Source organism: Thunnus thynnus, chromosome 2, assembly GCF_963924715.1.
Source record: "Thunnus thynnus chromosome 2, fThuThy2.1, whole genome shotgun sequence".
NCBI classification, from domain to species: domain Eukaryota; kingdom Metazoa; phylum Chordata; class Actinopteri; order Scombriformes; family Scombridae; genus Thunnus; species Thunnus thynnus.
In genome coordinates this window covers 33,505,200-33,518,549 of record NC_089518.1, presented here as the reverse complement: position 1 = coordinate 33,518,549, position 13,350 = coordinate 33,505,200, and the positions used below count along the sequence as shown (strand labels likewise).

At 42.0% G+C, this 13,350-nt stretch overlaps 1 pseudogene; it reads left to right on the top strand.

The window, feature by feature from the left end:
- The first annotated feature begins 185 nt into the window (after positions 1-185).
- LOC137168678 (UDP-glucuronosyltransferase 2A1 pseudogene) lies at positions 186-3,205 on the top strand (annotated as a pseudogene).
- Positions 3,206-13,350: the final 10,145 nt, after the last annotated feature.

The following is a 13,350-nucleotide window of genomic DNA, read 5'->3' as shown; positions in this document are numbered from 1 at the left end:
TGATTAGTTACTAGGGAAAGTAACTTTTGCGTTTGTTTTAATGCAAAAGTATAACTCGTCCCAAAATCTCAGAGTTCAATCCACTCGGTAAATAATCCGTTTTGTTTTCCCCAAAACTCCAAATCAGTTCAGTTCAATCCAGTTTGACAAACATAAGAGAAAGACAATTAAAACTCCGCTCCGCGTTTTACCGCAGATCCAGAACTCAAACCAGGAACAGCAGCAGCAGAAGTTCAGTAACAGATATTATTTACAATATATAACGTTATAACTCCAGAGACAAAGCTTATGTTTTACCATGAGTTGACTTTGACGTGACTTTACAACGCTGCTATGAGACACGGTAAAGGTCAGATGATGTGCTTGTGTTGTGTTGTGTGTGCGTTTGTCTGCTATCCTCTGCAGTTGTCCACTATTTTCACGTAAGAGAAAAGTAACAAGATGATCCAGTTGAGACTGGTGACACTGGCTGCACTGCTCTGCTCTCTTCTCAGTGCTGATGGAGGGAAAGTCCTTGTTTTCCCTGCGGAGGGAAGCCACTGGATCAACATGAAGGTCCTCATCCAAGAGCTCCACTCCAGAGGTCACCACATCACAGTGATCCGGCCTGAAAAAAGCTGGTATATCAAAGCAGAGTCCCATCTCTACCAGTCAATCACCCTCGATGTTGTTCCTGGATTTGATGTGAACAACATGAATTATTTTACAACAAGACTGCTGCAGCTCCGGCGTGAGCTCCACACTTCACCTTCAGCTTTAATCAAAGCTTGGGAGGAGTTTATGAAGATGATGCATCATGTTCACAAAGCTGTGGTTGATAAAATGCAGAAGATTTTTGAGGATGCTAAACTGATGCAGTTCTTCCAAGAGGCCGAGTACGATGTTGTTCTGACTGACCCCTGCTTCGGCGGAGGGGTTCTTCTGGCTCATCGGTTGGGTCTGCCTCTGGTCCTCAATGTACGATGGGCAATCATGGAAGACGGACATCACACAGTTGCCCCCTCACCGCTCTCATACGTTCCCATACCAGGCACTGAGCTGACTGATCGGATGAGTTTTTGGCAAAGGGTGAAAAATGTTATCTTCTCATTAATGGTACTTAATGTCCGGGTGATAATAAAAGACTCTCACTACACACCATTTGTCCACCGTCACTTCGGTCCAGACGTCCACTATGATGAGCTTGTTCAGGCAGCAGATATTTGGCTGATGAGAACTGACTTCACCTTTGAGTTCCCTCGTCCCACCATGCCCAATGTTGTCTACATGGGCGGGTTTCAGTGTAAGTCCCCCAAAGCGCTTCCTCAAGATCTGGAGGACTTTGTCCAGAGCTCTGCAGAGCACGGTGTCATTATTATGAGCTTGGGGACCTTGGTGGGGAATTTCCCTGAGGATATAACAGAACATGTGGCTGCTGCTTTTGCACAGTTGCCTCAGAAGGTCATCTGGAGGCATACCGGGAAGGAACCGTCCACCCTGGGAAACAACACCCTGCTGCTGGACTGGTTGCCTCAAAATGACCTCTTAGGACACCCAAAGACCAGAGTTTTTGTGACCCACGGAGGCACCAACGGACTTCACGAGGCCATCTACCACGGAGTTCCCATCGTTGGCCTTCCTCTGATGTTTGACCAGGATGATAACCTGTTCAAGATGAGAGTGAGGGGCGTTGCCAAAGTGCTGGACATCGGCACATTAAACAAAGACAACTTCCTGGAGGCGGTGAAGGAGGTGCTTCACCAGCCGTCCTACAGGGAGAACATGCAGGAGCTCTCCAGGCTGCACAGAGACCAGCCCCTGAAACCTCTGGACCGAGCCATGTTCTGGATCGAGTTTGTCATGAGACACAAGGGAGCAGCTCACTTAAAGACTGACTCCTACAAGATGTCTTGGATTCAGTACCACTCCATCGATGTAATCACACTGTTGCTAGTGTCAGTCACGCTGATGTCACTGATTTGCATTTTAACAGTGAAATGTTTGTGGTGTAAAGTGTTTGGTAGGAAGAAAAAAACCCCCAAATAATATAGATACACTATCCTCTCAGTTGAGTGGAGGTTTTCTGCAACACAGGGAGAAAGATGATGAAGATGTATTAAACTCAGTACTAATCTGTGTCTTGGACAACTGAGTTTTAACAATAATATGCATTGAAAAAAGTGACAAACTGGAAATAAAATATCCAGTGTTCAAAATGACTGTGAACAAAACGTGTAATTTGTCTCCATCTTGTGGCGTTCACAAGAAGAACAATTTGCAGAACAATTTAGGCTCTTCTTGAAGTTTACTAGACACCACTACTAGTTTATTCTGTCTTTTTTCTGTCTCAGATGATACAAAGTTCTGTCTCCCAGCAAAGGAGTCAGCTAACTGCAGTGCAAAGTCCACTCTTGGATAATTCTTTTAGGATTTTCTTTTACAAATGGGACATTATTTCTTTGTAGCTAATTCCCTGAATTTATACAGGCAGCTTGAACAGAAACTATGGTTGCAGCTCAGAGACACAGAATCTCTGAAAGTCTCTCAATATAAACTGTAAAAAAGGATTTTAGCTCCAGAGGTTTTACCCTTTATGGCAGCTTTTGCTGCACTACTAACAGTCAAAATTAACCTAGGAACATTGTTCCTCAATATAACCACTTAGACTCAAATATTTTACACAAAGTGTGCAGGAAGTGTAGTATTTTATAATATTATATTTAGCAATTTTAGTCTTTGAAAAGATACTTATGAAGTTGTGTGAAGGCATTTTTTTCAGCTGTGACAAGGTCATCTCATGTTATCTTTCTTTTATCCCACACATTGAAGTTTACAGTGGTTGCATCAATGTGACTGTTGCTGTAGCAGATAATGTCATATTCTGATGTCTGCCTATAACCTGCAAACAGAGAAGTTTTAAAGGACAAGTATTTTTAATATGTCTACTGTAATATCATGTATTAAAAATGTTTTAAATATTTTAATTATCTAATATTTTATTATTACCACTACTACAATTGTTACTCCTACTTGTACGTATGTCATCAGTATGTCTTCCTTGGACACATGAATTAGATGTTAATGATGTGCTTTTCCTGCTATGACAAGGGTAAAATTTTACTTTAAGTCCCCCTATTTAACTTTTATAAGCAGTTTGATTGATTGAAGTTATGGGAAGACAAACAATATTAACAGCGTCTTAACTTACATGATAAAATATGAATAAAATGTACACTAATAAATGTGAATCAATACAATGAAACAATAACATTATTTCTGTTGTGATTTATTTTTTATCATCATCATTATCATGCATCATTACAGTCATAAACATCATGAGGCAAGTTGCTCTGGTGCAGTGCTGTGATAGAGGTTGACCAGGATACTCAGAGACAGGTGGGTGTTTTTCACTCTTCTCAGCAGGTAGAGCTCCTGTCGTGCCTTCTTGGAGGAGTTGCATGTCCGGGAGAGGTCTTCTGAGATTTAGACACCCAGAAACCCGATGAAGACGGGGTTGTGTCTGCAGCATTCATTGTCTTCTGGGTGTTTTGGGTCAGGTTGCTGCTCTCTGCAGGCCATCTTGTATTTGTTGCTGATGAGGACTTTCACTGCAGTGTCACCTGTAAACTTGATAATGGCTTTCGAACACCTGATTTTACAAACTTTTGAGACAAAGTTAGCTCACTTAAAGAAAAACATTTTTCACTTCCAATGTGTTGAATATCAGAAAACTGTCTTGTGAAGCCGTTTCATGAAAAATGGACAATCTTCAGCCATCGTATTAGGTAAGAAAATAATGTAACTGACATTCAGATACTAGTTCTAAATAGTGTAACTAAAAATCTTTGCCTACAAGGTAAGCTTGATTTAATATACCACATATCAACATAACAAAACTTAACATATCAGCCCAAGAACCTGCAGGGTGACACCAACATTAAAGGAAATTTTCATGTTCTGGAGGGAAGACTCAGTTCAGGACTTAGTTAACACAGGGTCCTCCTAGATCTGTGCACAGGTATGAGAAGAACTGCAGCTTCTGAGGTTGCAGTAGCTGGACAACTACAAATACACTCGAGCAAGATGGTGTTTTCTAGTGATAGCAATGAGATTTGGTCAAACGGGACGGCAGTGAAGTGGACTAAGGAGTAATATACTATTCTCTAGATACAGGAAGAACCTACAGTCCAAACCATCCAATTTTGCTCAAAGTTACGTAGAAAATCTTAAGATTTCTCGGTGGAGGCTTCAATTTACTGAACTGGAGGAAGTGAGAGATCTCAAACATTAATTAATTTAAGTAATCAGTGGGTGTCTTTTGCTTTCTCACCAAATCTATTGAGCAAGATGATGATTTCCTGTTAGAAATTGTATTTTCTAAGTTTAGCATTGAAATTTGGTCAAAGCCACATGACCTGGCAGTTGACTAAAGGAGTAGGCCAATGTGAAGTTTTCTGAATACAGACAAGTATCATCAGAACAGATGGACTGATAGATAAAATCAATTTGATGCAGTGGAGACACATGGCTATTTCTTAAATATTTGTTGTTTGTTTAACACATATTTTTTAGGAATAGCCTGCTTGATCTAAATTGGAGCAGACCTTTCCTATGGTTTCATAAGGCTACAGCTTTCAGTTTTTACCAAGAGGCAGGGCTTTGTCGAAGATGTTTTCAGCAGAATAGGAGAACTTCTAGCAGACAGGTGAGGAGGAGCTGGAGGATGCCACATGAACAGCAGTGGAGACACGGGGCTATTTATTGAATAGTTATTGTTTTTTAAAACACATATTTTTCAGGAATTGCCTGTTTGGCATAAATGATTTTGCCATGGTTTCAGCAGGTTGATGGAATGCATCTTTTACTTGGTTTTGAGGAGTTTAAGGAAGCTACAGCTACTCAGAATGCTTAAGAGCAAGAGGCAGGGCTTTGTCCAGGCTGTACTCAACAGAGGAGGAGAACTACTGGCTGTGACTGCATGAATATAGTGAAAGGAAGATTTCAAAGGCCAAAATGCCATCAGTGGAAAGAGCAGAGCTGGAGGGCTCAGTGGTAATACGCAGTGGTAAGGCACAAGGGTTGTCTATACCTATTTCTTGAGTTATTTAAAATCCTTTTCAGGAATTGTCTGCTTGATCTTAACAATAGTTGAGGTTTTCTGTGGTAATAGCAGGTTAAAAATAATGCAGCTTCTGTGGTTGCAGAAGCAAAAGGTGCACTGTTGGAGGAGTTTGGGGGGGCTACAAACAGGATCAGGTAAACTGTCAAATGACTGAGGAGATGGACGCAAGCCTTTGATGATGGAAGGAGATGTGACAATCTTTAGAGATTTCATCTCTGGTAAAGGCAGAGCTCGAGGACTAACATGAAATTTTGGCTCTGGCAGTGGGCAATTAGGTAGTCAGAGCAAAACATTAACATTTCTGAGACGAGACTTCAGTGTACTGACAGCATGGAGGAAAAGAGCAATAGATCATCTGGGTTTTTCACAGTTAGTTAAGGCCATGCTTTGGTTATGGTTTCAGCAGGAAACAAGGACAACAGGTTTTTAGAGATGGAGCGGAGCTTAAGGATGCCACAGTCAATCAAAAGACTGATGAACAGCAGTGGAGCAGTGGAGACACAGGACTATTTCTTAAATATTATTTGTTTGTTTAACTCATAGTTTTCAGAAATGGCCTGCTTGATATAAACTAGAGCTTTGCTACATGGTTTCAGCAGGATAGACAGAGTGCAGCCTTTGCTGGGTTTAGGAGGAGTTCAAGTAGGCTACAGCTAGTTAGAATACATGAGAGCAAGAGGCAGGGCTTTGTTGAACATGTTTTCAGCAGAAGAGGAGAACTACTAACAGACAGGCACTGTATGAGCAGACCAGAAAGACTGCAGCTTCTTTTGAATAGGCAAAGCTGGAGGACTCAGTTGGAGTTTTGGAGGTAGTCAGTGCAAAATTAACATTTCTGCAGATATAATTAAGCAGTGGAAGGAACATTTGAATAATTAAGATGCAATCAGTGAAAAAGGCAGAGCTGGAGAGCTCAGAGGTAGTACAAAGTGGCAAGGCAACAGGAATATTTATGCCTATTTTTGGATTTTTATTGTTTGTTTTTTGCTTAAAAACATATTCAGGAATTGCCTACTTGATATAAACCATAGAGGAGGTTTTTCTATGGTGATAGTAGGTTGGAAGGACTGCAGCTTCTGTAATTGCAAAAACAAAAGGTGCGGTGTTGGAGGAGCTTGGGGAGGCTACACTCAGGATCAGGTCATCTGTCAAATGACTGAGTGGGAGGCAGGGCTTAGTTGGTGTAAAAGAAAAACTGAATGACAACATGCCTTCTTTGGAATAGGCAGAAGTGGAGGACTCAGTCTCAGTTTTGGCGCTGGCAGTGGCCATTAAGGTAGTTAGTGCGAAATATCAACATTGCTCAGGGGAGCCTTCACTGTACTAACAGGAAGGAGGAACAGAGCAATAGATGATCAGGGTTTTCACAGCTAGTTAAGGCCATGCTTTAATGATGGTTTCAGCAGGGAACAAGGTAAACAGCTTTTGGTGAGTTTGGGAGGAACTTGAGGATACCAAAGTCAGTCAGAAGACTGATTTACAAGAGGCAGGGCTTTGTCTCAGCTGTACTCTACAGAGGAGTAGAACTAGCAACAGACAAATATCAGCAGAACAGAAGAACTGTAGCTTCTGTCGTTGCCGGAGTGAAAGCTGGATTGCAAGAGGAGCTCAAGGAGGACACTAACAGGTTCTGGTGAATGACTGAGGAGTAGGAGACAGGGTCATGTTGAGGCTAAGCTCAGTAGGGGAGGAAAACCACTGACATCAACTACAGATATGGACAAGGAAGAACTATGTCTAATGAGCAGGATGATGATTTCATGTCAGAGGTGGTCAGCGTAAGATTTGGTAAGAATTGCATAGTCACCAGGAATACAGAGAGTAAATCATTTAATTTGCTCACAAAGTTATGCAGAAAATCTTAACATTTCTCAGTGGAGGCTTCAAGGTAGTGACAGCAGGGAAGGAGATAATCAGGTCTTTACAACGACACAGTTTTGTCAGTACTCTTTGCTGATAGATAAAATCATTTTTCAGAGGCAATGGAGACACAGGGATATTTATTAAACATTTTTTGTTTGTTTAACACATTTTTCAGAAATAGCCTGCTCGATCTAAATTGGAGAAGACCTTTTCTGTGCTTTCAGCAGGCTACAGCTTTTTCTGGGTTTGGGAGGAGTTTGAGGTTGCTACAGTCAGCCAGAATACATAAGAACAAGTGTCAAGGTTTTGTCTAGGATGCTTTTAGCAGAAGAGAACTACTATATTTTTAAAGATTCACCTGCTAAACCAGAGCAGAGTTTTGCTATGGTTTCAGTGTGAGGAATGCAGCTTTTGTTAGGGTTGAGAGGAGTTTGAGGAGGCTACAGTCAGTCAGAATACTTAAGAACAAGAGACGGGGCTTTATCGAGGATGTTTTCAGCGGAAGAGAAGAACTACAGATAGTTATTGGCAGACTACAGGGACTACAGCTGGGAAGAGGAGGACAGTTTGGCAGAAGCTTGACTTGATTCAAGCAGGTTGTTAAATCACCTCTCAGAAGACTGAGAAAGGACAGGCAGGGCTTTGTCTAGGCTGTACTCAGCAGAGGAGGAGAGCTATTGGCTTTAACTGCAGATATAATCGAGCAGTGGAAGGAACATTTCAAAGGCCAACATGCCGTCAGTGGACAAGGCAGAGGTGGAGGGCTCAGAGGTAGTGCACAGTGACAACATTTTAAAAAATCCTTTTCAGGAATGGCCTTCTTGATCTAAGCCATAAGAGAGGTTTACTATGGTCATAGCAGGTTAGAAGGACAGCAGCTCCTGTGGTTGAAGAACCAAAAGGTTAGACAATAGAGGAGCTTTGGGAGGCTACAAACAGGATCAGGTAAACTCTCAAATGACTGGGTAGTGGGAGGCACGGCTTGGTTGGTCCAAGGAAAAACTGAAGGACAACATGCCTTCTTTGGAAAAGGCAAAGCTGGAGGACTCAGTCTCATTTTTGGCTCTGGTAGTGGTCATTAAGGTAATCAGTGCAAAATTATCATTTCTCAGAGGAGGCTTCAATGTACTGACAGGAGGGAGGAACAGAGCAATAGATAATCAGGACTTTTACAGTTAGTTAAGGCCGTGTTTTGGTTATGATATCAGTCAGAGGACTGATGAACAAGAGGCAGGGCTTTGTCCAGGCTGTTCTCAACAGAGCAGGAGAACTGGCAACACGCAAGGATCAGCAGAATTGGAGGACTGATAGGTAAAATCAATTCTGAGAGGCCATGCAGTCACATAGCTATTTCTTAAATATTTTTTGTGTGTTTAACACATATTTTTGACAAATGGCCTGATTGATCTAAATTGGAGCAGACCTTTTCATAAGGCTACAGCTTTTTGCTGGATTTCGGAGGAGTTAGAGGAGGTTACGGTTTGTCAAGAACAAGAGGCAGGGCTTTGTCGAGGATGTTTTCAGCAGAAGAGGAGAACTACTAACAGACAGGTATGAGCAGACCAGAAGGACTGCAGCTGGGAAGAGGAGGTAGAAGCTTGACTTGATTCAAGCTGGTTGTGTCAAATCACCTCTCAGAAGACTGAGAAAGGACAGGCAGGGCTGTCTAGGCTGTACTCAACAGAGGAGAGCTACTGGCTTTAACTGCAGATATAATCGAGCAGTGGAAGGAACATTTCAAAGGCCAACATGCCGTCAGTGGACAAGGCAGAGGTGGAGGGCTCAGAGGTAGTACACAGTGACAACATTTTAAAAAATCCTTTTCAGGAATGGCCTTCTTGATCTAAGCCATAAGAGAGGTTTACTATGGTCATAGCAGGTTAGAAGGACAGCAGCTCCTGTGGTTGAAGAACCACAAGGTTAGACAATAGAGGAGCTTGGGGAGGCTACAAACAGGATCAGGTAAACTCTCAAACGACTGGGTAGTGGGAGGCAGGGCTTGGTTGGTCCAAGGAAAAACTGAAGGACAACATGCCTTCTTTGGAAAAGGCAAAGCTGGAGGATTCTAGGCTGCACAGAGGAGGAGAACTTTTGGCTGCAACTGCAGATATAATAAGGCAGCCAAAGGAACATTTGAATGACCGAAATTACATCAGTGGACAAGGAAAAGGCTGGAGGGCTCAGAGGTAGTACACAGTGACAAGGCACCAGGGATGTTGATACCTGATTTTTGGCCTTATTTTGTTTGTCAGGAATTGTGTGCTCGATCTAAACCATAGGGTTGTTTTTCTATGGTGATCGCAAGTTGTAGCTGGTTGCAGAAGCAAATGCTGGGAGGACAAACGGGAACAGGTAAACCGTCAAATGACTGAGGAGTGGGAGACAGGGCTTTGTTGAGGCTGAGCTCAGATGGTGAGGAGAACTACTGACCTCAACCACAGATATAGTCAGGCAAGAACTATGTCTAATGAGCAGGATGATGATTTCATATCAGAGGTGGTATTTTCTAAAGTGAGCCTGAACTCAGTGGAGACTTCAATGTACTGACAGGAGGGATGGAGAGAGCAAAAGATATCAGGGGTTTTACAATTGGTTAAGGCCATGCTTTGGTTATGACATCAGCAGGCAACAAGGACTACAGCTTCTGTTGATGTGGAGAGGAGCTTGAGGATGCCACAGTCAATCAGAAGACTGATGAACAAGAGGCAGGGCTTTGTCCAGGGTGTTCTCAACAGAGGATAAGTGGCAACAGACAAGCATCAGAAAAACAGGACTGAAGCTTCTGTTTCCAAAGTAAAAGCTGTGGCATAACAGGAGTTCAAGGAGGACACAAACAAGTTCTAGGAGATGGCTGAGGAGAGGGAGACAGGGCTTTGTTGAGGCTGAGCTCAGATGGTGAGGAGAACTACTGACCTCAACCACAGATATAGTCAGGCAAGAACTATGTCTAATGAGCAGGATGATGATTTCATATCAGAGGTGGTATTTTCTAAAGTGAGCCTGAACTCAGTGGAGACTTCAATGTACTGACAGGAGGGATGGAGAGAGCAAAAGATAATCAGGGGTTTTACAGTTGGTTAAGGCCATGCTTTGGTTATGACATCAGCAGGCAACAAGGACTACAGCTTCTGTTGATGTGGAGAGGAGCTTGAGGATGCCACAGTCAATCAGAAGACTGATGAACAAGAGGCAGGGCTTTGTCCAGGGTGTTCTCAACAGAGGAGAAGTGGCAACAGACAAGCATCAGAAAAACAGGACTGAAGCTTCTGTTTCCAAAGTAAAAGCTGTGGCATAACAGGAGTCCAAGGAGGACACAAACAAGTTCTAGGAGATGACTGAGGAGAGGGAGACAGGGCTTTGTTGAGGCTGAGCTCAGATGGTGAGGAGAACTACTGACCTCAACCACAGATATAGTCAAGCAAGAACTATGTCTAATGAGCAGGATGGTGATTTCATATCAGAGGTGGTATTTTCTAAAGTGAGCCTGAACTCAGTGGAGACTTCAATGTACTGACAGGAGGGATGGAGAGAGCAAAAGATAATCAGGGGTTTTACAGTTAGTTAAGGCCATGCTTTCCGCTCGATTTTCAGGAGCAGTGGAAATACAGGGCTGTTTCTTGAATAGTGTTTGTTGGTTTAACACATGTGTTTAAGGAATGGCCTGCTTGATCTAAATCAGAGCAGAGTTTCCCTATGTTTTCAGCAGATTAGGAGGAATGCAGTTTTTGCTGGATTTAGGAAGAGTTCAAGGAGGCTACAGTTAGTTAAAATACATAAGGGCTTTGTCAGGTCTGTTCGCAGCAGGTGAGAACTACAAACATACAGGTATGAGGAGACCAGAAGGACTGCAGCTGGGAAGAGGAGCACAGTGTGGCAGAAGCTTGACTTTACTCAAGCAGGTTGTGGCAACCAATCATAAGACTGAGAAAGGAGGATCAGCAGTGAGCCGTAGAGGAGGCTGCTCAGAGATTTGACTAAAAGATAATTATGGCAGATAGTTATGGCAGCAACTCAAGAACATGATGGTTGACACCAGCATTGGAGGAGGCCTTGAGGTTGAGGAGGGAGGTCTATTGAGCAAAGTTAGTCGAGAGGACTAATGAATCAGGCTCAAGGAACGTTGTTTCTTTGTTTTTAGAGGCAAAAGGTTCAGTATGGGAGGAGGCTGAGAAGGCCTGAGAAGGCCTGAAGAAAGTAAACCATCACAAGATTGAGGAAGGAGAGGCAAACGAGAAGCAGAAGAGAACGACTGACATGTATCAGCAAACAGGAAGAACTGCAGCTTCTGAGATTGCAGAAGTAAAAGCTGCTGTGTAGCAGAAGTTCAAGGAGGCCACGAACAGGTTCTGTCAAGACTGACTTCAGACGTAGTCGGTCGGTAGAAGTAAGATTTGAATAATCCTTTTTTCTTCTGTGGAGGAGGCAGTGCTGGAGGGCTCAGAGGAAGCTTTGCCCACTGTCCGGTGAAGGTCACTCAGATAGTACAAAGTGACAAGGCATCGCTTGTGCCTTGCAACCAACCCCATTTAGCAACCACCTACCTTAGAAACCACCCAAAACAGTGTAACAAACCCGAGCAACAAGCAACTCTTGTTGTGTCAGCATACACACATAAAATGCCAATTGGTCAGTTATTTTAGTTAGTGTTAGCAGAGATAATACAGACATTACTAGACTGCAATTTTGAGTGAGAGCACCGAGCATAACAATTAAACATTTCCCATTTAAATTGCCCTATTCATCATCACAACCACCTATTACTGCTTTGACAACCACCTGAAACCCCCTGGCAACACAGTTTCTAGTTAGTTAACTACTTTTCTGATGAGTTCTCACAATTTGTGTCCTACCAACCGTCTGGTTTCTTTTAGCCTTGACTGCAAACCTTCCCTAACCTTAACCTGCAATTTTCGGGGATCCTTTCCTAACCTATTGGTTATACTGAACCAAACTCGCCTTACCTATAGAAGTGGGAGATCTGAAAATGTTCAGACAGTATGAATAATTTTTGAAGCACTACTATCTGTCTTCTTAGGAGTCACTGACAAACAGCCTGTTTTGACATGTATGAGAAGTTGTTGGGCATATGCTGCTGACCGGGTTGCCAGATCAGAAAATGCATTATCATATTGGTCTATTTTTTATTTAACTGAATCTAATTCAAAATTGTTTTCCTTTTCATTTCTTTTGCTCAATTTTTCATCTTTATTCCTCCTTTTTCTCATTCTGTTTTAATTTTTTTTAATGTTTTGTGTTTTTTATTTCTTTTATGTTTTTTAAAAAAAATGTTTTTATGTTTTTAAAAAAAAATGTTTTTATGTTTTTATTTTTTATGTTTTTATTTTCTTTTTTTTATATATATTTTTCTCTTTCCTCTCTTGGTGGGGGTTGTTTTACTTCTAGTAGTTATGTACCGTTTCAGAAAAATCCATCTGTATACAGTATGTTCCTCTCTTATCTGTGATAGAGTGTTCACTCAGTGTGCCTTAATCCTTTGCAGCATTGCCTGCATGTGCATCTGGAGCACCTGCTTTGTGTCACATCACCAGTTTATATTGTTCACTTTTGGAAGTTTTGTGAGTGGCTGCAATGTACTACTACTAAATAATATATATTATCATATAAATGATTGTCAGGTGTCTGCCTTGATGGTCTGCATGTTGTGAAAATTTGGAAAATTGAATTGAAATTGTTTTTTAAAAGCTTACCTTTCACTGAGATTTTTAACATTTATTTATTTCAGTACGGTAAAGGGCAGCTAGTATCACTTCAATATATATAGTATACCAGTGGTAGTATCAGAAGTAGCAATAATAATGGCAACAAATAATTAGAATAAGTTGCAGTTGTGATCAGGATCGATAAAGAACAATGTAAAGACGGATATGACTAATTATGAGATAGCAGGTTACACCCATGAGGAGGATGTGCATGTCAGATATTCAGATGTGGTTACGTCTGGTCTAAGTGGTGTATTTACATGTAACTATACTTTTTTTTAGAGGTGTCATGGTGTTCAGTCTCAGGTCTGTCCATTTATCTCTGTTTTCCTACTTTTGGGGAGGCATCAGACCCTGAAGATAGTGTATTAGAGGTCAGTGATGGGGTGTCTCTCTGAGTCCCATGTATCAATAAACATGCACCACCCAAGCGTAGAGCACAGCTCATCCTCTTCAAAACTGTATCATTGTGCTCTTCAGGATTTTATCAGTATTAATTCTTGTGTTCTTGCACACTCTACAAGAACTCAAGTTAGGGTTTTCCTGCACACTGTGCCTGCTCACAGTGACATCAAGGTCAAGTACTCGTGACTGTGCCTGCCTTAGGTTGTCCCAAGGTTTTGCAGGGGGATCTTACCCGTCATAGGCGATCCAGTCTTCCATACT